We start from the raw sequence: 23,366 nt of genomic DNA, 5'->3' as shown, positions 1-23,366 counted from the left end.
CCAAATGCATTTAAAATAGAACATAAAATAGGTCAAGATATGATCGCTGCTGGACCGTCAGGAGTTTGCCATCATAATGCTCGACTGCGGTATCATGACAGGCACCTGTGGAGGGTTTTGTAGAGAAGACGTTCCGTGACCCTGTATATCTAAACAACATAAAGTACCCCTTCTTCCCACAATACCCTCTCTTTAGAATGTAGTTAAAATCTTACTGTTCCAATACAACATGAATACTTTATAAAAGTGTAATGGGATTGTTTGAAGAATGTTAATACTTTTATTGTAAGCTAACAATCTCATAGTACCATATCAACGTCATGGCACAGTAATTTAGAACACTTACGACTAGTGGATTTATGCTTATGTTTTTAAAACCACTGGCTATGCAAAAGGTTTTACCTTCGGAAATCACATTATAACTAAGCACTAGAAGAAACATAAAATACATAAAAATATCAAATGTAAGCGTACAACTAAGTAAGCAATCCTTATTTGAGTATCGTTTTATTCTTTGACGTCATGCTTGATAGTATATATGATGTTATCAGTGAAGAAAGGACTTAGTTGACAACTTTGTTTATTGTTATAGTGAACTTCAGAGCCTTGGAAATATGGAGTTTTTTTCCTAAAAAAGTAGGCAACCTTATGCAAGATTGAAATATTCTACGTTGTTATTCTATTGTACAGCATGCAACTAAATATTGATTTCAAGTGAATAATAATTTTGTTCAGAACTATACGGCATAGACATATGCCTAAACAATACAAGTATAGATTATATTGACATATTTATCTGACTATAAACATAGGACGTTACTTACTACTAAGGTTGAAGAAAACATTGTTGCAGAATGCAATACAATTTGTTACTGTTCTTTTAGTTAGAGTGATCACCACATATTATGTTGTGTGTTACTGATTAGTGTCATAATATCCACTTGGTCCTATGAGCAATATTTCTCTACATAGCTATCACTTTTCAGCCTCATCAGGGCTATAAAGAACTATTTAAAATATATAATAAAATGCAATAGAGTAGCTCTGTGCAGAGGTAAATATGCTTTGATCATGCTACATATACAATGACAGTGATCTTTTCTCTGCCTCTTCTGTTAACAGGAGTATAATACATGGGAGCCTGAATCCCTATATAAATGCCCATCTTTAATTTCCTTATTAAGTGTGGCTTGAGACATTCATAGTCGCCGGTAAAAAAAGAAATGACACATCCATTTAGCTGTAATAACTTATTTCATTTCAACTCACATTGTCTACTACATGAGCCAGCAGCTATGGGAAAAGTCAGATCAAAGAGCACAATTAAATCTGCACTTTAAAAAACGAAACTGGGCTTTTCCTTCTTCTGCTCTATTTTTCTACATGGACAGTGATAAGCAAAAGTAGGTATTTATGGTAACATGTTTATTTTTTTCACATGTTAGGGAAAGATCGAATCTCTGCATATTTCTGCACATGCTCTATTAAAACAAAGCTAATATACTTTTGCAACAAATATCTGATTGTGTGTTTCATTGAGCACTAGAAAATAACATTTTACTCTTCATGTCTACAAACATCCTATCACTTACATATGAAAGAGGGTGATAAGTCCATGTATTGTAAGGAATACGGTATCCATGGCTGTACATTAAAAGGATATTGCAAGTCACTCACAGTTCCATTACCTCATAAAGGAACTCAGCCTTCAACCCTGTTCCTCTGTGCGTCACAGAACTCCCCAGTGACTTGCAGTATCTTTATAATGTACTCCCGTGGGGACTTTATCCATTATATGTCATCCAAGCTAACAATATCATGAATTCACAAGCAAAAACGCCTAGCTCACATAGCTTGAAGTTTTATGTAATTCTCATAGCAATATACTAATATTGTTTGTGCTTGTGACAATAATGGAATCCCACAAAAACTGGTCCAAACATAACTCACTAAGATTTAGTTTCATTAATTTGTTCCTTTCTTCCTAGTTCCTTGCCAGGTTTGCATCTTTGCATCATTAATAACTGTCAGTTCCGTTAATACAGGGGTCCATTTGTCGCATACCAGGTGCAATGTAACAGCTGTGATGGGCTTCTGACACCAGCCGTGCCCCAACACTAACCCCATCCCTGACCTGAAATGCTACCTCTCTCAGGGTGGGAGAAATGCACTTTCCATGCTTCTCGAGTCTGCTGGATTCCTAAACAAAGGGTACCAGTCATGACAAGCCTGGCCAAATTAGGCATGGCGCTTTCATGAAATTGATAACAGTTTACAAGAAGTGGTGGATAAAACCAAACAAATTAATTACACACAGATATTATAAATGTGAAAAGTCAGCAGCCTTTACTGGAACGGAAATATCTCTGGAGCACAGCAAATGTGTATGCCCTTCTCTCTTTTTCTTGCAGATGCTGCATATGTTGAACACTTTCTGAAAATCTTTTGCTTATTTTTATGACTGTTGAATTCCTCTATAAGGTTTTGAAAGTCTCAAAGTTTCAGAAATGTATTTAGCGAAGCAGTCACCAATGATAATATTGAGTCCTAATTCTCAATGTTTCTATGATTTTACATATCGGACTCTAAATAAACAGCATAAACATGCACGTAGAAACAGTAATTTCCCAAATTAAATAAGCTATGCCTACTATGTGCTCTTGCTGTCCATTTTATCATGTACATGGAGTGCTTAATTTGAGCAGGTGTCTTCCGGTGCACATTTGCCAGTTTCCTATTTGAAAATGGAATGTTCTGCCAAATCATGGTTAAGCAAACTATAAGCTGAATAAATCTAAGCAAAACCTTTTTCTTCTAATATTCAATTGCTTAACCACATCTGCCGCCAAGATATAGGACAGTGGTGGATATGTGGCCTAGCGGCTATAATTGCTGCCTTTGGAACCTGAGGATCTAAGTTAGAACGCAGTCCTCTTACATTGTGTATTTCTGTGCAAATCTTTTATTCCCTCTGTACCAAAAGAAATTGAAATGTCATGGGTTTAAAATGTATTTGGGTAATTTCCACTTGATATACAAAACAATGTAGGCCGCCACCCATTTCCTCATGCAATGTACAATGCTCTGTTTTTTGATAGCTGGAATTGTGCTATAGATAATCATACAAAAAGTCCTTGTTTTTATTTGCAGAATTGATGATGCATGGTTGAATGTAACAGTGAGACAGAGTTGGCCTTGTATAGCGGTACTTCAGTCCCTGCTGATGCACCCTTCATTGCTTTCTTCCCTTCCCAGGCGACTGTAGTAATTTTGCCCTAAGAATGCTTGGGGGTTCCTAGACCAGGAGGGTGGCCTATCCTAATGGATATTTCTCCTGTGGATATAGATCTTGGTGCTTTCTTAGTGAATGGTTGAGTATGATAATTCTGTGCCTCCCTTTGTCACAGTAGTTGTCCCATCAGACGCATGCTGCTAGCACTTTTGTCTAGTAACAGAAAAAGTTTCTCCTGTCACACCTGGGTACAAGTGCGTAGCTGTGTATTAAGCTGCATTTACTCTAAGTAAGGGCTGTCTAAGTTGCAATGAAAATAAGTCAGCCTCATTCTCTATGATAAAATCTCCATAGTGATCCAGCAGAAATTGTATTATATTGGTATTTGTGTAGCATTTTCTTATCTGTTACGATGTCCAAAGTGCCTTTCCTTTTAGTATGTTTGTTTTGTTTACATAGAACTTCATGCCCCTAGCAAGGATGTGGAGTGTTTCAGTTTGCATCTTGTTGCCTATATGTGTGTGACTACTGCTTAATTTCTGCAAGAGTTCCAGGGACCAAAGTTCTGCTCAGAAGCCTGTGGAAAAAGGGCAAGCAGGTCAGATCGATTACCCCTTTTCAAGGTTTGCCCGGCGATAGCCGCCTCTCACCCAACTCAAAGTTACCAAATGAAGAGGCAGGCGCTGGAGACTGGAAGGCAGGAAACAGGAGTTTATTCCGACGGAGCAGAACACGCCAAATCAGACAACAGGGTATCTTCTCGAGGTGCTCTAACCGCATCTCTGAGGCCTGGCCTCTTATACACAAGTTTATGGCTTTATTACATTTATGACATCCGTGATATTGCTCTGAAGTATGAAAAAGGCATCTTTGGAATCCCCGGTTCAGGCCCGTTCTCACACATATCTACAGTAGGGGTCCCCACCCAAATCTCAGCATGATGGCTATCGCGCAGCTGGACATTCCGCTGGGAACAGGAATGCGGGCGATCGGTCGGATCTAGGGGTGTGAAGGCATTGATTAATCCCCGCTCCTTTGATGTGAGGCGAAGTCCTACTGTAGGGGGCAATAAACTGCATCTGTTGGGCTAGGTGATGGCCTGGGATCAGGCCGGACAAGCGGGCAGGGAGGAAGAGGTTATCAAAAGGGCCTGTTCTATGAATGAGATGAAAGAGTGAGGGGGTGCAGCACGGGATGTGGCTCGGAGGCAGGGTCGCGCTGGAGGTGCATTTGTGGCCCAGGCAGGAGAGACCGGGGGCTGTCGGGGCACGGGGGATGCTTGCGAGGCCGGGGGGTGAGGGGGAGAGACGCGCTGGCTATTGGCAGTGGGCAGAGAGACTATGGTTTTCAAAAAAATGGCTGCTGCTGTAAGTGTGCGTGAGTCTGAAAGGGGACAAGATGGCGCCGATAATGTTGACATCGCAAACCAGATTTTAACAGTCCTCCCTTTTCAACATATCTAGCCATTTTGTCTAGTCGATGCCGATCTTCATTAAATCCTTAACCTCGACGTCGTACAATGCTCTCATGCGTTCCTTGTCAAAGTCCAGAGTCTTTGGGCAGATACAGTTTGCACATAGTGAGCACAAAGGCGGCAGGCATTGAATTCCTAGGCAGAACCCACATAACACAACAATGGGTATCAGTATAATTGTAAACAACCTCCACCCCCAGTTCTTTACAGTACTCCAGAACCATCCGCCAAGCGACCATTCTTCTTGTTCCTGGTGGACTTCTGAGGAAAGTCTGTGGAGATGTTCAATGGCTTTGTACACTGAGGGTGAATTGTCCGGTATATAGGTGCAGCAGCTAGACCCAATGATGCGGCATGCCCCTCCACGATCTGCTAGAACCACATCTAGAACAAGGCGATTCTGAAGGGCCACCAAGCGGACCGCTTGAAGCTCGGCCGTGTTATTTGTGAGGATGCCAGCTGTAATGTTCATGGTTGTTTCAACTGCCTGGGTCAAGTGTCGGATGGCACGGCTGTTTGCCATTGGACCCCAGAGTGGAACAAGTCCCTTCATTGCGTCCAGGAACTGTGCTCCGGCAGAGTCGGCTTGTTCTATGTCTCTCTCTCGTTTTTGTCGGTGGTGGTTTGCAGATGCCACATAGGTCGGAGGAAGGATGAAGGCAATGTAGCAGGTACCTCCCCAGCCTTTTGGGAGCCAGGTGTAGGCTTTCGTACCGCAGACAAAGTACATGTTTGGAGAAGTGACAAAAGAGGGTGGGTCAGTTGTGTCCAAGGTTCTGGTGATGTTGCAGGCACTGTGACCTACAAATTGTGTCCCGAGGCCTTCGATGCATACAAGACCAGAGACATTGACAACAGATAGGGCCACAGTCAGGGTGGCTGCTGTTCGTTTCGGGAGGTAGGAGAAGGTAGGTCTGGCCGGGTTGTTGAACACCTGCATTTCGACACGCTCTTTGGCTGGGATGTCCAAGTGAACAGAGGTGTGGGACGTCAGTGGGCAAAAGGGTGCGGCCATTTTTTTGTTTCGTTCAGCCAGACCCCTTGATAAAAGTGTGACATGGTTTCGCTGGAGATTGTCTTATCTCTGTAGCTCTCTTGCAGGAGAATCAACCAGGCGAGGCAGGAGCCATGAACAGAGAATGGTGAGGGGATGAAAGGGATGGAATGTCCAGTGGCATGCGGAAGCAACCCGCAGATCCAGTAGTTGGTGGCATTGGCGGCAAGGTTGTGCTGGTGCAAAAGTTGTACGAAGGAGTTATTCCAGTACTCCTTACGTCTTTCTCGGAGTTGAGGCGAGAGAGAGATCAGGTGGTGTTCCTTCACGGTGACAGGTAGTACAGTGGCTAGAAGTGTCTCATGTGCTGGTGAGCTTTCTTCCAAGATCCAAAGGGTGGTCATGAGGAGGAGGCAGAAGAGAAGGGTAACAAAGAAGGCAATAGTCTTTGAGCTGTGCATTTTGTCAGTCTTTGGGTTTCTGTAGTGGGTCTTTGGATATCCGGTCGCTTCCACCATCTTCAAGTCGGGTGCTTCCATCGTCTTCGTATCGGGCGCTTCCATCATCTTCAAGGGGGCTCGGTAATGGGCAGAACCACAAACTTCGTTTGGCTTCTCTCCTGGCGACCTTAGTAGCGTTAGGCCACCGCTCTGAGAATATAAACTTAGTCAGTGGTCTATTTAGCCGAAGCTCCCTCCTTTCGTCGCAGGTTGTACCCTTCTCTGGATGGCACAGTGGGGTCGGGATATGTTGCCAGTTCAAGCGCGTCTGTTTCCGGGTAGCAGCTCAGGGATGGTCGATCTTTGTTCAGGAGCTCTTCTTGCGTGGTCACGCCTTCGGTTGTTGTCAGATTCGACGAGATCTTCTTGCAGTGGTGTGCGTGCAGCCAATTGGGCTTTCCCTCCACTCGAAGAGCTGTTCGGGTGGTGATCAAAACTTGCCAGGGGCCCGTCCAGCGGGGTTCCAGACTCTTCTCCCGCTGGAAGTTCCGAATTAGGACGAAATCTCCAGGCTGGATGGTATGCCCGGGGCCCCTGGAAGCATCGGGGATGGCCTGCAGCACCTGATGATGAATAACAGACAGCGTTTTAGTTAGGTTATACAGATAGTCAGACATTAGGACGTCCGGGACGTCGTGAATAGATGTCGGTTTGGGTGCAGACCAGATACTCATGGGTCGGCCAAAAACGACCTCGTAAGGGGTCAAGTGGTGTTTGGTGGGGGTGGAACGCATTGACAGCAATGCCAGGGGAAGAGCGTCTGGCCATTTTAGTCCTGTGGTAGCCACTATTTTTGCCAGTTTTAGTTTCAATGTGGCGTTGTGTCGTTCGACTAGTCCAGCAGATTGGGGGTGAAAAACTGCGTGGAATTTCTGTCGTACCCCCAGCCCTTTCAGGATAAGCTGGATAACCTCAGCTACGAAATGGGGGCCATTGTCACTCCATAAAATACGACAAAGGCCGTAGCGAGGGAAGAACTCTTACAGTAGTACTTTTGCAGTGACAATGGCAGTGTTGTCACGCGTCGGGTAGGCTTCCACCCATTTGCTAAAAGCGCATACAAACAACAAGTACATACTTCAGTCCTTGACATCTCTCTAACTGGATATAGTCCATCTGTAGGACTTCAAATGGATGGTTGGGGACCCCAAACCCTCCCCGGGGTACGACAGTTCCTTTCCCAGGGTTGTGTTGCAGGCAGACTAGACATTGCTGGACTAATCGTTTGGCTGAGTCTGCAATTCTATCGTTATGCCAAACTCGGGAGACAAGTTCGGTCATAGGGGCAGATCCTATGTGTGCAGGGGAATGAGCCATAGTCAGTATGGGGATCAGATACGAGTTGGGTAGCAACCATTTGTTTGTGTCTTTTGTCCACCAGCAGCCTTCATCGTCTTTTAATCCCACCCGTGCCCATTCAGTCAATTCGTGTGGCGAGCTGGCCATTTGGATGTCCCTAATAGTTTCCCTAGCGTCCGTCCATTTTTCTGCTTGTGACCTAGTCACGTACATGTGAGTCGTTGTCCTATTCTCAGCTGTGGTTCGGGCAGTGATGTCGGCCAGTGCATTTCCCTGTCCAATGATGTCTGTCACCTTTTTGTGTGCTTGGCATTTGATTACGGCAAGTCGTTTGGGGAGGAGAACCGCTTCAGTCAGAGCGGAGACTAGATCTCCGTGCAGGATGGGTGTGCCATGAGATGTCAGAAATCCCCTCTCCTTCCATAAGAGCCCAAAATGATGAACCACCCCGAAGGCATACTGGCTGTCCGTGTAAATGTTTGCTGTCGTCCCCTTTGCTAGGATACATGCTCGTGTGAGGGCAATCAGTTCTGCCGCCTGTGCGGATCGTTGCGTGATGCGGGCGGTTTCAACTACAGTTCGGGCTGTGGTAACTGCATAGGCAGCTGAGGTGGTGCCGTCGGGGAGTTTAATGCAAGAGCCGTCTACCCATAGCTCTCCGTCAGGGTTTGGGAAGGCAGTGTCTCGGAGGTCAACTCTACTCCTAGTCTGTTCGTCCGTGAGGGTCACACAGTCATGTATAGGGGGGATATTTGGGTCATTTTCGGGCAGCGGCAACAAGGTGGCTGGGTTCAGCGTGGTGCGTCTTTTCAGCGTGATGTGGGGTGCAAGCAGAGTCAGTTCGTATCCAGTCAGTCGTGCGCTAGTCAGGTGTTGCGTCTTAGTCTGGTTCAGGAGGGTGTCAACAGCATGGGGCACTAATACCGTGAGGGAATTCTAGAGTACGATCCCCTCACTTTGTCGGATAGAGACAGCAGCGGCAGCTACGGCTCGAAGGCAGGCAGGCAAGGCTCTCGCTACGGGGTCAAGAGTGGCAGAGAAATACATGGTCGTTGCTTGGGGCCGATGGTTTGAGTCAGGACAGACAAAGCGCATCCCTCCCTTTCGTGAGTGTAGAGAGAGAAGGGTTTGGTATAATCGGGGGTTCCTAGGACTGGTGCAGAACAAAGGGCGTCTCGAAGTTCTTTGAAGGAGGATTGGCATTCGGGGGTCCAAGGGAGCGGGAAGGGGACATCTTTAGCTAGTAGAGAAAGCAGTGGCTTTACAATGAGGCTGAAGTTTGGCAACCACTCCTGGCAGAAGGAGGTGAGGCCTACCAGGGAGCGGACTTGTTTCTGGGTCTTTGGGACAGGGGTTTCTAGAATGGCCTGAATTAGATCGGGTGTAAGCTTTCTCCCGTCTTTGGACAAGAGGTGGCCTAGGTAGGTGACCTGGGGTTGGCAGAATTGCAACTTCTTCTTGGAGACCTTGTGGCCATTTTCCGCAAGGAAGTGCAGGAGTTGGAAAGTGGTAGTGACTGCAAGTGGAGTGGTGTCGGCCGCCAAAAGGATATCATCGACGTATTGTATCAACACCACTCCATCCGGCAGCTGAACGGCGTCCAGCTGTCTCTTGAGGGCCTGGCTATAGATGCTGGGACTTTCTGTGTAACCCTGGGGAGCTCTACAAAATCTATATGAGCGGGATTTTAACGTGAAGCCGAAAAGGTAGCGGCTGTCTGGGTGGATGGGGATGGAGAAGAATGCATTCTTGTAAAGGTGGTGGCTGTGGAAGGAATCAGGATCAGAATGGTGGTGATATCCGAGACTAAGGGGTACTGAGGTACAACCACTTTGTTGACCTCTCGAAGGTCGATGATGAAGCGGTACGCTTTCTCATCTCCCTCACCCTGCTTTTTTACAATGGGTAGGATAGGGCTGTTGCATTGCTGACTACTTCCTCCACCACTCCTGCCTCTACCAAGGACTGAATTATCTTTACCAATGCCTTCTCACCTTCGGGCGATATCCGATACTGTGGGAGTTTTGGGAGTATCGCATCTTGGCGAACAGTTATGTGCACAGGGTCGATCATCATGCGTCCTACGTCAGCGTCAGATTTAGCCCACAGATACAGAGGTAGAGAGTCGAGTAAGGATGAGTCAGCGTCAGAGATGGAGAACATGTGTTGTAAGGGATAAGGTCTGAGCAGAGTCGGGTTATCGTACAGAATGACTCGAACTCCGTCCTGTGAACACCTAATAGTAGCTCGGAAATGCTTCAGTAAGTCAAGTCCCATAATGGCATCGGGGGTGTTGGAGGAAAGCAGAAACGTCGTGTCAGTGGGGTTACTGTCCAAGTCGAAGGAGATCGGTGCGGACAAGGGATTACTGGAGGGCGTTCCATCAAAACCTATTGATGTTATGTGTGAGCCAGTCAAGGGTGCCCTTGGAATCAGTCGTTTAGATAACGCACTACGTGTCGCGCCAGTGTCTACCAGAAATGGAGACTTCGTACCTAGGACCTTAGCGGTGACATAAGGACCTTGTTGGTCAACATAGAGCTCGACTGGATCCCTCCCTTGCCCTTGGCAGTCCTATGCGAAGTCGCGGGCATCGTCACAGTCAGCCTGCTGGCATTGGTCCTGTCGGGGGCGGTCAAAGGTGTTCGGTCTGCCTGGTCTGTCATTGCTAGCGTCGTTTGTGTGCCCTCGTCCCTGTCCCCTAATTTTCGGCCCATCCGCTACGTCTTTTGTGTCTCTATTTTTGTACATTTCTAACAGGACCGGACACTGGGACTTCCGATGCCCAAATCCCTTGCAAAATGCACACTGTTTGTCGTCAATGTCTGTCCGTCCAGCATAGGGCGCGGGGGTACGGTCTTTAGGGGGTGGATTTCTAGGGGCAGTCGACTGGTAGTGTCCTTTGTACGGTTCCCTACCTATCGTCGCTCCTTGCAGTTGAGCGATCATTACTCGTTCTTTCAAGTCCTTTTTCTTTCTCTCAGTCGCTTTGTCGTTCTCATTCTTTTGTCGTTCGTAGTATTGAGCCATCTGAAGGATAGCCGCGGGTTTGGAGGCAGCCCAACTACTTTCACTAGTCTGCAGTTTCTGCGAGACTTCTGGAGTCAGGCCCTTTACGTAATTCTGGACGAATAAGTGATGTCCAGTTGCAGAGGTCATGTCCTGGCCGCTGTAATCGGAGAACACTGTTTCGAACCTGGAAAAGTATTCTGATACGTCTTCCTGGGGTTTCTGGCAGCAGGCCGTTACTATCGACCAGTCCACCTTCTTTTCTGGGACTATGGTTTTGAGTTTTTGTACGATTTTGTCTGGCAGGTCTAGAATTGATTTCAAAGGTTTCTGTCCAGGCTCTCGTTGCTTGTCTATGCCATCGAGTTGTAACCAGGTATGTCCGAACAGCTCAAGGTGGTCGACTTTCCGGATTAGCTTCCACACATCAGCTGGTAGACATAGCCCGAAAAACAAGTCGATGTCCGCTGGGGTCATAATCGTCGACCCCAAGGCGGTACCTAATTCTGTGTAGAAGGCAGTGGGGTTCTTTCGTAGATCAGGCAAGGGCTTTCGAAAAGTCAGGATGTCTTGCCGATCCCAGGGTTGGTAGACCCAGTTGTACATTACCCTCCCCCTCGCATCTTGGTGGTTAATATCGTCGTGTGTTCCCTGTCCTCGTGAGGGGACCCAATAAGGAGCTGCTTCTCTTATCGGCATCATGGTGTTAGTTCCCTCGGTTTGAGGTACAGTCGCTACAGGGGTCGTGGTGCTAGCTTCTAATCTTTGTTCAGTGAGGTGGCGGGAGACTTCAAGCGTGCGCATGAAGAGGTCCGTCACATCACACTCACCTCCGTCTCCAATGTCGACTTTTCTATACAGAGTCGTTAGGCTTTCAGGACCTTTGGCTTGGTACCGATCCTCATAAGCATTAAGGGTGTGGTAACAGAAACGTGTAACAAAGTGTCGTTTGTGGTTATTGGCATACGAATTGCATATATCTGTTACGTAATCTTCGCTTTCTTTCCGTTCCACTAATGTCTTTACAATTTTATCAATCCCTGCTCGTTCATTCTTACTCAATCGAATTAATCCAGCGGAGTCTTTCTTCTCAGTGTCGGGGTCATCTACTGTTGCTGCTTGCGCTGTGCTGAGTACAAGGGGCTCTGCCGGCGCGGAGGCCGTGAGGACCGAGGCTCTGGTACCGCTCTCATCTGTGCTCAGGGGTTGCGTGCGTTGCACTAGGGGTTGGGAAGGGGCATATGGAGGGGGCATGTAGATGATCGGGGGACCTAGCAGTAGATCATCGTTCGCTCGCTGCTTCGAAGGTAGCTCAGGGTAAAGCGTGGCGGGCGTTCTAACGGGACATTGGCTTGATGTTTCAGATTCTTGTTTTAGTTTAGCTTCCTCTCTTTCTTTTATTTCTTCTTTCAACTTGTTCGCGGCTAAATGAGCTGCTTTTCGTAATTCTTTTTCTAGTCTGACTTCATTTCTTTTCTTTCGCTGTTCTGTTTCTTTGCGCCACATGCCAAAGCTATCAAGCATAGTGGGCGTTGTTTCATGGTTATGAAGGGCAGTTTCCAGCACGCTTATTTTAGTATCATCAAAGGATCCTATCAGTGGCCACTGACTTTCCTGATCCTTTTTAGTATATTTATGCCATAACTTACTATAAGCTACGGCGACTAGTCCATACTTTAAAAACATATCCTTATAAGGGGTGCCCTCCAGAGGAGCTGGATGATCCACCTCTAATAAGCGGTCCGGGCTGAACCAACTACTGAACAATGGGGAGAAGATAGGCATGACGGGTTACAATGGGGACAAAAGTCTGCACTACCTATCCTTCACTACTTTGCGAAGACTAGGCAGAATATTTCTATTCTACAGTATTCGCAAATAGGGAATACCCAAAGAGAGAACTAATTCCAAACAGTCAATGTTCGGACAAACAATCAATCAATCAAATGAGGAATAAAATAGGCGCGACGGGTTACAACGGGGGCAAAAGCCTGCGCTACCTACCCTTCACTATCTGCAAAGAGAGAGGGAAATTCCTGTTCCTCCCCGTTTGTAGGCAGAGAAGATCCTTTCAGAGAACGAATTTCGAACAGTTAATGCTCGAACAAACAATCAATCAATGGAGAGGGAAGTAGGCGCGACGGGTTACAACGGGGGCAAAAGCCTGCGCTACCTACCCTTCACTATCTGCAAAGGGAGAATACTCCTATCCTTCCCCGTTTGTAGACAGAGAATCTCTCAGAACCAAACAATCAAATGCGTAATACTAGTATTTTCCAAGACAATCAAACAATCAATTCGCAATTCGTCGTGTTACACGACCTTACCCGGACCGCATGGACAGTTTCTCGTCTTCCGCTTCCAGCGCCTGATCGTCCTCTATTCTCCGTAATTGCTGTGGCATTCCTGATGGTTCCCAGTCAGGACCGTAGATCACTCGAGAGAGAGGTCTGCTCGGAACCGGTGAAGTTCGGATGATCGGCTGCCAGACGAGGGTCTATCAGGCAGGAGCTCTTTCCCGATCGTTGCAGTCGTTCACACTGTCGTTGGGACCTCTCCCACTGGATCCACGTGTCGCTGATTGGCCCTACGTTGGGCGCCAATTGTGGAAAAAGGGCAAGCAGGTCAGATCGATTACCCCTTTTCAAGGTTTGCCCGGCGATAGCCGCCTCTCACCCAACTCAAAGTTACCAAATGAAGAGGCAGGCGCTGGAGACTGGAAGGCAGGAAACAGGAGTTTATTCCGACGGAGCAGAACACGTCAAATCAGACAACAGGGTATCTTCTCGAGGTGCTCTAACCGCATCTCTGAGGCCTCGCCTCTTATAGACAAGTTTATGGCTTTATTACATTTATGACATCCGTGATATTGCTTTGAAGTATGAAAAAGGCATCTTTGGAATCCCCGGTTCAGGCCCGTTCTCACACATATCTACAGTAGGGGTCCCCACCCAAATCTCAGCATGATGGCTATCGCGCAGCTGGACATTCCGCTGGGAACAGGAATGCGGGCGATCGGTCGGATCTAGGGGTGTGAAGGCATTGATTAATCCCCGCTCCTTTGATGTGAGGCGAAGTCCTACTGTAGGGGGCAATAAACTGCATCTGTTGGGCTAGGTGATGGCCTGGGATCAGGCCGGACAAGCGGGCAGGGAGGAAGAGGTTATCAAAAGGGCCTGTTCTATGAATGAGATGAAAGAGTGAGGGGGTGCAGCACGGGATGTGGCTCGGAGGCAGGGTCGTGCTGGAGGTGCGTTTGTGGCCCAGGCAGGAGAGACCGGGGGCTGTCGGGGCACGGGGGATGCTTGCGAGGCCGGGGGGTGAGGGGGAGAGACGCGCTGGCTATTGGCAGTGGGCAGAGAGACTATGGTTTTCAAAAAAATGGCTGCTGCTGTAAGTGTGCGTGAGTCTGAAAGGGGACAAGATGGCGCCGATAATGTTGACATCGCAAACCAGATTTTAACAAGCCCACGACTGATGCAATGAAATGTCGGCATGCCAAACACCAAAGCTGGTTGCCTTAAATCCACCTTATGCCTCTATAATCACTATGAAAGACTCCCTGCCCCTTTCTCTTGCTCTTGTTGGTTCCTGCCTTCCCCCTTTGTGACGATTTTGTCATCTTTCTCTTCCTCCTTCTTTCTGATCTGTGTGTTTTCCCTCTCTAGCGCTTCGTAAATATCTGTTGCTGAAAAATAAGTGCCAGTCCCCAAAAATAAGTTCATGTGCCTCCCACTTGCAACCACTGGTTCAAAGTAAGCTCTGTATGTGACACTTTATGTGACTTTATGTGAGATGCATGAGGCTTGAAGATGTGGCGTAAGCAACGTGCATGAAATGCAGCTGCAAATTAACTTATATTGAAAGACAGCGTGACAAAGGATGAAAAATATTCTTCATAGGAGACGTGGGCCAATGTTAATGACAGCGAAGATATGGTGTCTATTCTCGGATGATTTTCTCACCCTAGATAAATGAATAGCATGCTGTTTAGTGGAAGGGAGATCGGCAGGATTGTTTCGAATGTGAGGATGTTACCGGACGAGATGGAGAGAATTCATAAAATTTGCCAAGATACACAGTGAATGGTCCCCAAAGGTCTGATATTTCAGAGCGGTACAATCATTTTAGGTAGAAAGTCTCTCTTGGGTGTCATACTACACATTCCAAAACATATGGGCTTTAACACATTATTACCATGTACAATTTGGGTCAGCATGATTGTCCTGTTCAATGTGTGGTCAATTTGGGGTTTTTGTACCCTAAAAGCTGAGAATATCACAAACGTCTCAGATTTGGTCTGCAATGTCTGTATTCTATGGTTATAGACAGCTAAAACTTTCACGTTTTGGTGAAGGAAATTTAGGGAGGCCTTTTAGTGGCCTGAAAGGTGATACATTTGCCTGCATTTGTATTTATTTATATATACCTTAGATTAGGTCATTACATTACAATTTAGACACTCCACGTCCACATTCATTTCTATCAGAATTTCCGTTATCCTGTCATGGGAACAAGAATACTGGGGTGTGGGATAACTTAAAAACTGATAACCAGATGATCTCTACATGAATCAGTAAGAACCAACAAGATTTTCATTATTTTTGAGGCTATAATTGCTCATTTCCGTTTCTTATTTGAACTTTCATGCTTGAACAACTCCGGAAAAAAATATTTTCTTGAGTTCACAGTACCCTATCACAGAATACACTGTGCCAATCTTGGCAGGGTGTGCATTTTACCACTTTGTGATATTACCCAATTATAGAGACATTTCACAAAATAATCTACCCTGTGACAAAAATGGTGTTATTAGTTGAGAGGGGTGGAAAAACTACTCAAATAATAAACACAAACTTCGTCAGGGTGAACCACCGAAGTCACAGAATAAAACTGTGCTTAACCCTCTGGTACCTTGGCACAAAAGCAGTCTGGATCAACTTAGATGAAATGTGTAGGTGGTTGTTCCTATCACGAATGGTCGTTGTTGATGCAGAGAGCAGGTCTTCGCTGGATCTTCACATTGATAGGCGTCATGGAGAAAAGTTTGCTCACGATCCAGAGGTGCCCAAAACTTCAGGATTTTCACCTGGAGCTCAGGAGGATTATAGTTTGATGCCACCAACGGTTCCAGTACCTGGGAGGACCCCTTTTGAGGAACTTGACTCGCTCCAGAAGGACTCGCGCAGGCCTTGGCAGTTCCAGTTGGTGCTAGTCAGCTGGGATATTTCAGAAAGGCTCTTGACAACTTGTTGTGTCAGTGTAGCTTAAGCAAGAGATCTGCCAACTGACCCTTTGATAAATTTTTGGGGAGCCTGGGTTTAAGGCAAGCAGTGTAGTCTTCCTTCATCAGTCAGCAGCATAATACTTCTTCTGAATCTTCCACAGGCCAAGGAGAATTCTGATGAATGTTCTGAAAGTGGCACATTTATACATACATAGTGACAATCTTTGCATGCGAGGCACTCCCTGGTCTACACCCAAACTGGGTCTGGTCAGTTCTTCCACTTTCCCTGGATTTGGCTCCAAACTGTCTTGGTTGACAAAGGCAAGAGCAGGCCTGGTGTCACGTTCCTTTGTGTTTTCTGCTGGCAGGGCCCCACTACCTGTACACCCAGGCTCCATTTGTCCCTATGTCTGGAAGGAATACACAACACACCTCAGAAAAGCAATTCATAGTCATGTGACCCTGGACACTGCCAGAAAGGCACATTTGGTTTAGGCAGGAAAATGCTAACTTTCTATTGGGATTCTCCTCTATCCCTGTTGTCCATTCATGACCCAACATTCCCTCTTGGGCTTTCAAAAATCAAGCATATTTGGAAGTCTTTGGTTTACAGAAGTGACCACAAGTTTCCTGATTGCGTTAGACTTTTTCATGTCCATCTAAATCCTGCTCTACTCTAGTGCACTTTATATTTCCTGGAGCATGATGCATTTTGGAAGGGAAATCTTACACCAGAAAATCAAGACGATAGCTGCTGCGATCCATCACAGAGCAAGTTGAGGTGCAGGCAGAAGGAAGCGAACAGGAGGGAGTAAAGTCAGTAGTGCGTATCAGGCTGGCAGCGGGCAGCCTAGAGGATGTGTAGTAAAGGTTTGGCCCATAGGGACATCTGGAGAGAGCATACATCATCTGTGGGTGTGGACCAGCAGCAAGAGATGGCAGACCACATGCTATCCTCCATGGCCCTTTGCAGCACCTGGACCGTGGTTTCCTACTGCTGAAATGGGCCACTAAAATTATCCTTTAAAAAAACATATATACTTATATTTGCACTTTGCAAGTCTTTAGGATACACAAATTGCTAATTTTGACTTCATGGGCCAATGGGTAAGTGTTAAGGTATAAGAGTAGTTGGTGGATATTACAAGCATTTTCGCAAAGATGAGTTTGGGAACACATCTAGAACTACATTGTTTTCCTATCTTGAAGGGAGACTTCCAGAGCTGGGTAAACTAATTTATATATATATGGATTTTCACACAGGATCTATCACTCAAATGACGTCTCTGAGCATTCAATGAACTTGATACTCAATAATGAATTTAAATGTAGTCACAGTTAATATCGAATAGCTATCACTTCCACTAGTCCACTGTCTGTTTATGTGCACGGTACCATGAAATGTTTTTCTGATATGCTTAGAATGTACCATGAGTATAAAAGTTGTAGTAGTAAAGTTCCTCATCTTGGGACAAACAAACGTGAATCGTGGCTACTGCCCCTAACTGAAAATCAGATAATTCTCCATGCTCCTCTCACAACACAGTTCAATCTGAGCAATTATAGAGTGCATGGCTGGGGTGTCCCAGCACCAAGTAGGGAACAGGGTGGTAAAAACAGCATTAAAACAGCATTAGTACAGACACATTTTAAGAAGCTTATTAAACAACGAGAAGGAAGTACACTGATGAACTTTGTGTTGGGAAATGGTCCATAAATAAAGGGAAACATTCCTGCCACCATGCCTAGATCAAAGGAACTATGGTGTCATGGCAAGGTGCAGACTACTATAGTGAAGACTGTGTTGGGTACATAAGGATATACCAAAGAGCTCAAGTAACTTTGCCTAGCCCATGTTGTGGCTTGTGCATAAATCAAAGTGGTGTAAACTGAATATGCTTGGCAATCGGCAACTAATGATGAAAACGTAGGGGATTGAAGATTGAAGTCGATTTTGAAATGCAACAGTCTAAACCAGCGGCCGCATTCTGCACAATCTTAAGCCTATTCAGCAATGTTTTTATTGGCTCCATGGTAGAAAACATTACCATTGCCTAGCATTGAAATAATCACTGCCAGTACAATAGTGCATTGTGCAGAAACAGGAAGGAGCCTGAGAATTGTTCTGATGCATTTGAGAAGACCAAAGCAGCTCACCAGTGTTTTGTTGCAATGACAGTCCATAGTAAGCCTGACTTCAAGCCAAAAGTCTAAATTTCAGACAACTTGACTAGCGAAGGGCATCGACCCTAAGTCAGCAGGTCACCAGCTCGTACCCAATGAGTGAGGTTGATTTCCCACCAGCAGAACCCCTGTTCTATTACTGTTCAGTTTAAGAACGTTGTTGTTCATCCATCTGGCTACTTCCAGGAGACAGAGGCTAAGACTGGAATGCCGATACCCATCAGTTTCATGTAAAGACACTATGATTTGTGTGCCATCAGCATGAGAAAAGATCTAAGCCATGTCAGTTTATGATCTCGAAGAGAGGCCAAACGTAAAATATCGGACAAAGTAGGGCTCAGAGAAGAGCCCTGAGGTTCCCCTCATGGTAATTGCAGAACTTCAGAGGCCTCAGACATATAGAACACCTAGAAAGATTGATCTCTGGATGAGACACAGTATCACAGGCTGCGATAATGTCTAGAAAGATTAGGGCAGTCATGCCTTCCCGATCCAGCTGCCATCGCAAATGCTCTACTGCCCCAAGTAATTTAATTTTGGTGCTAAACCCAGGGCAGAAGCACAATTAAGACTAACAAATAATATTTAATGCACAGAATTATTCTACTACAATTCAAGTGTCCTCCATAAAGCACAGCTTGTTGGAGCTATCACTGTGTTTGTTTCTTCCAATTGAGAAAACGTAAGAAATGTCATTGTTTTGTTCCATCTCACATAAATCTCATGATCAATACAGTTATCAATTCTAAATTGGATTATGCTAATGCCAGAAGTTCAGCATGGGGATGAGGATGGTTCACAGTCTGTGGAAGTAAACCAGGGTCTCAGAGGCTTGACTCTCCTCTGACTTTAAGTTGCCAAGTGTGCCTAATTGAAAACGAAACATTTTTGTAATTTTGTTTTTAAAGTACTCCCATATTTCTCCAGAACCTATTACCTAGATATACTTGAGAGGAATCTCTTGTAAGTGACTTCCCAGGACATTGGGCAGTCACCATGTGTCCTTTGGTTGTTGTAAGAGTAAAGGGCTCAGCCTCAAAAGCAACATCGGATTTTCGCTTTTTTAGATTGTTGAACTAGTACTAGATCTCCTCTCTTGAAAGTGATATCTTTCACGTGATGTCATTTGTCAGCATAGATTTTCATTTTCCATTTGTAATCAGAATCCTCTATGCAAATGTCTTTCTCAGTCTTTGATCTAAGATTGGTTTCAACAATGACCATTAGGTGATGTAAGTTCTCAACAGGACCAAAGAAATCAACAGCAATTCTCTCCCAAGTATGGTTAGGCAATTCAGACTAAGTTAAAGGGTCCTGAGTAATGTGGGATGAGTGACAGTTGCATAAATGATAGGTCTTTAACTTCCTTCAACCTTTTCATCAAGATGAGGAAACCAGACGCTGTCTTGTAGAGCTATCTAGGTGGCAACTGTTTTTCGGTGTCTCTCCTGGGCCACTTCAATTATTTGTTGCCGTGGACTCTCCAGAATGAAAAAATGTGTACCTCACAAAATGAGTCCTTCCTGGGTTACAGACAGCTCATCTGTTACTGGTGAGAGGTTGAGAGGGCAGGTTCCACAATTGGTGAGCAATAGTGTCTTTCAATTTCAACATGTCCTTGTCATGACTCATGGCAGTTACAATTTTCTCTAATGACATGGAAGCTAGTGTGCTCAGTTTTATGATTACATTTATGTAGGCTTCAGCTGTCTTCAATGGGGTACCAGGCCATTGTGTGGGTACCCTTGAAAAATATTCAGCAGGATTTCGAACCTTCCTTGGACAGTGAATGATGATGTCGTTGTTTTCCTGTAATCTCTGACCCCAACATTCAATCTGAGGAGGCAATTTGGCTTTTGGATTGCCAAATATTGTCAATAGTGCTTCATGATCAGTCACTACTGTGAAAGGTTTGCCCTATAAGAACACATGGAAATTTTCACAAGCCCACACAACCGCCAAGCTTTCTTTCTCAGGTTGTGCATAAGCATGTTCAGTTTATGACAAACTTTTACTGGTGTGGGCTACAATATGCAATGGCTATCCATTGTACTATGCAAGTATTGCACCTATCCCACTATCCCAACAGGGCAAGCATCAACTATAACCTCGGTATAAAGCTTGAAACCAAAGTAGGCCATTTCAGGGGCATGCTCAATGGCAAGCTTGATTCTCTTGAAACTCTCTTCATACTCACGTGACCAATGAAACAAAACATTGTTTTTCGTCATTTCTTGTAACAGTGCACTGACCACAGCAAAGTCCTGTATGTATTTAGAACAGTAACTGGTCATCCCACGTAATGAACATAACATGGAAATGGCCTGTAGGGGACTGGCAGTAGAGAGAGTTTGCAGTTTAGCTGGATTAGGTGTCATACCTCCATCAGAAACAATATGGTCAAGAAATTTCAAACTTGTCTTTTGGAATTCCCATTTGTTAGCATTCAAAGTCAATCCAGCATCATTTAGCAAATTACATGCTTGAATGAGAGCTTTGTCATGCTTTTTCTGAGTAGCTCTGAAAACCAATATGTCATTACTATAGTTGAAGGCATTAACAACTGTATGATACATCTTATGATTTCTTGGAAAAGTTTTGCACTAGAAGATACACCAAAACTCAGTCCACCTGTGTCTTTGGGCAACAGGACAAACACCCTCATGTATAATTAACTGTGCTTTCATAGTCTTGAACTTTCCTAACCCATGAAATAATGAAGGAAATTGACTTACTATTTCATAATGACCACTCATACTGTAGCCACTGATGTCAGTCCCATTTCAGCAGCGGTGTTAAAACTGAGCAAACAGGTACTTGAACATGTGCTGGGAAGTACATGAATAGGGGCTCGTACCATGGTTTTCTCGTACTTCATCATGACTACAAAGGAACCTTAATTTTTATAGTTGTTGATGAACCCATGTATACACTTTTGATATTGACTGCATGAGTTGTGGTAATGGAGAAAATTAACAATATTTCTCCTTAGGCATGATGTTTATTGATGCACCGCTATCAATAATAAAAGGTATTGAACACCTATTTATCTTCAGGGTAATCTTTGGACAGTTGTGTAAGTCTTTGGTGCTTTTTTGTGTCGATTTTTCTTCAGTCTCTGGTTTTAATTACATTCGACTAGTCCCACATGCTCACTAATCTCTAAGGTAAACATTGACTTTGCACATTTATAATTGTCACTTTCACTGGAAACCGACACTGAAGAACTCTTTGACGACGATTTAGATTATGATCGACATTGTTTGGTGTCGATTTGCCTCAGTTGATGTGACCTCTTGGCCTTGTGGGAGAGCTTTGAACATCATTGATGCAGCATCCGGTCGGCCATTTTGTCTTCATGCATTGACGCACTAACCTTTCCCTTCGTCTTGCAAACCATCACAAAATGGTTTGCTTTGCCACAGTCGTTGCCCATCTGTCTAATGGCGGGACATCTACCATCGTGTGGAAATGACATACCACATCTGAAACACATTTTGTTTTTCAGTGAAGGCATGGTTTTGTGTCCCCCAGTTATAGGCTTTGGCTTCCTTTCATGTTCATGATTGATGCTTTCTGGGCACCTCCATTCTCCATGTCAGCCGCTTGTCGATAAGCATGCTCCTCAGTTCAGGCAACTGTGAGGACTTGCTCCAAGGTCAGAGTTTCCTTCAGCATTCATTGTCTAAAGAAATCTGACAGACATACATATATCTCTCTGAGGCTTTATCATCTTACATTCATTGAATTTTCAGTGCTTTATGAGATGATCCAGTCTCTCAATCAACTAACCAATGAGCTCTTTACTGAATGAGTTAATCTCAGGTGTTCTTGTTTCAAGATGTATCATTCATAATCTACATTTGGCACTTGATTGAACTTGACAATCAGGGCTGCTCTGCTTTGACTGTACGGCACTTCACCATCTTGTGGGATCTTGTTTATGGCTTCTTTTACACCTTCAATAGCCGTATTCTTCAAATACTTAATCATTTTTTGTCATCCGTTTCATCTATTGTATTTATGAAATCCTCAAAAGTCTCTATCTAAGCAGTCCATCTATTACCAATATTGTGTTTTTTGGCAATATCAAATGATGATGGTGATTTTAAAATTGCAGCAGCAGTATGACCATTGGTGAACACCAGTAATCTTTCTTATGCTACTTGGTGAGCTGGTTCATGTGAACCATCTCCAATGCCTTGCGACATACTGGCTTCAAGGTCAACATTGACAGATTGAGGAACTTGGACCTCGCCCTTGCTCTCCGTTGGATCACTTTAGTGATTGTTGCTTACCTGTCAAAAACAACACCCAACCCTCTCTCTCTCTAGGGCTGCTTCCCAGCACGTCATGGTGTGATGGCTCTCTTTAGTCATTTTGGTAAGTAGAAAAGACTTTTTGTATTCTAATGGTTTGATTAGCACATAACGTTATGATATTGAATTGACTTTGCTCTTAAACGTCTCTTAGTAACCACCTGGTTGATCTCTGCTTCATAACACATCAGCCTATACAGCTTAATTTGCACTGGATCATCACCATACGCTGCCTTTCAAAACCTAGTTGCATCCGCTTTCAGCGTTATTACTCCATTATGACATGTATCATTAATTTGCGTAGTACTGCAGTACCTCAGTACATGGGCTTTACATTAGATTCTTGGTCCCTGATGTGTAGATCTTCAATGAGGCTTTCTTTATCCTTGAAAGCTTTGCACAGGCTGGCATTGCACTGAGACTACACAGGTGCTGTTGCAGGGATTCTGCGGGGAAAACAGAACTGTGCCTTGGAATGACAGGATGTCAGAATGTAGGGACTGAGTCTCTTTACAATACCAGTATCTGTCAGCCCAAATCCTGGCTAGCTCACTGTGCCTCACCTGAACTCCTAACCTTCCCAGAGTATCAAGTGATGTTGGGAAACCTAGAACATGGCCCTCTAATCTCCATGGGAACCATGGAAACAGATCATAACCTTTTGTCTCTCTCTCATGCATGCCCTGAGTAAACAAAGGTAAGGCACAGTGAAAGTTTACAATGCATATATTGAAACTATCATAGTCTATTATGAACCATGTGCGCTGCGAGCAGTAGGCAAATATAACTAAACAACTTAATCATAATTTCTAGCAGGATGTATACAATGAACCACTCCACCATGACAATTTATCTATCTGGCTATGCCTATCTTTACTGTGTAAAAAAGGGATTTATTATGGATCTCTGAGATTAATGACGGACTCCATACCTGGTGTACATGGTTAGGTGGTCCGCATCATGAGTGTAAACTCAGTTTATGCAAGGCTGCATGTCAGGCACTGCGTGCATTAGTTTGAGGACATGTCTCTCTGCCGGATATTCTCCTCCCTGCCCCCGAGTGGACAAGACACAGTTTATATGATAAAACAACTGTGTTGGAAAGCTGCAGCTGGGCTACCGTTTTAT

General features: G+C 44.8%; 1 protein-coding gene across 2 annotated transcripts in view; it reads left to right on the top strand.

Moving 5' to 3' along the window:
• SEMA3A (semaphorin 3A) overlaps positions 1-23,366 on the top strand; it is a 633,443-nt gene that overhangs the window by 215,158 nt on the left and 394,919 nt on the right. The gene's annotated exons all lie outside the window — the stretch shown is intronic.

This window comes from Lissotriton helveticus, chromosome 1_1 (assembly GCF_964261635.1).
Source record: "Lissotriton helveticus chromosome 1_1, aLisHel1.1, whole genome shotgun sequence".
NCBI classification, from domain to species: Eukaryota; Metazoa; Chordata; class Amphibia; order Caudata; family Salamandridae; genus Lissotriton; species Lissotriton helveticus.
Note: the sequence above shows the minus strand (reverse complement) of the source record. Positions and strands in the feature narration are given on the sequence as shown.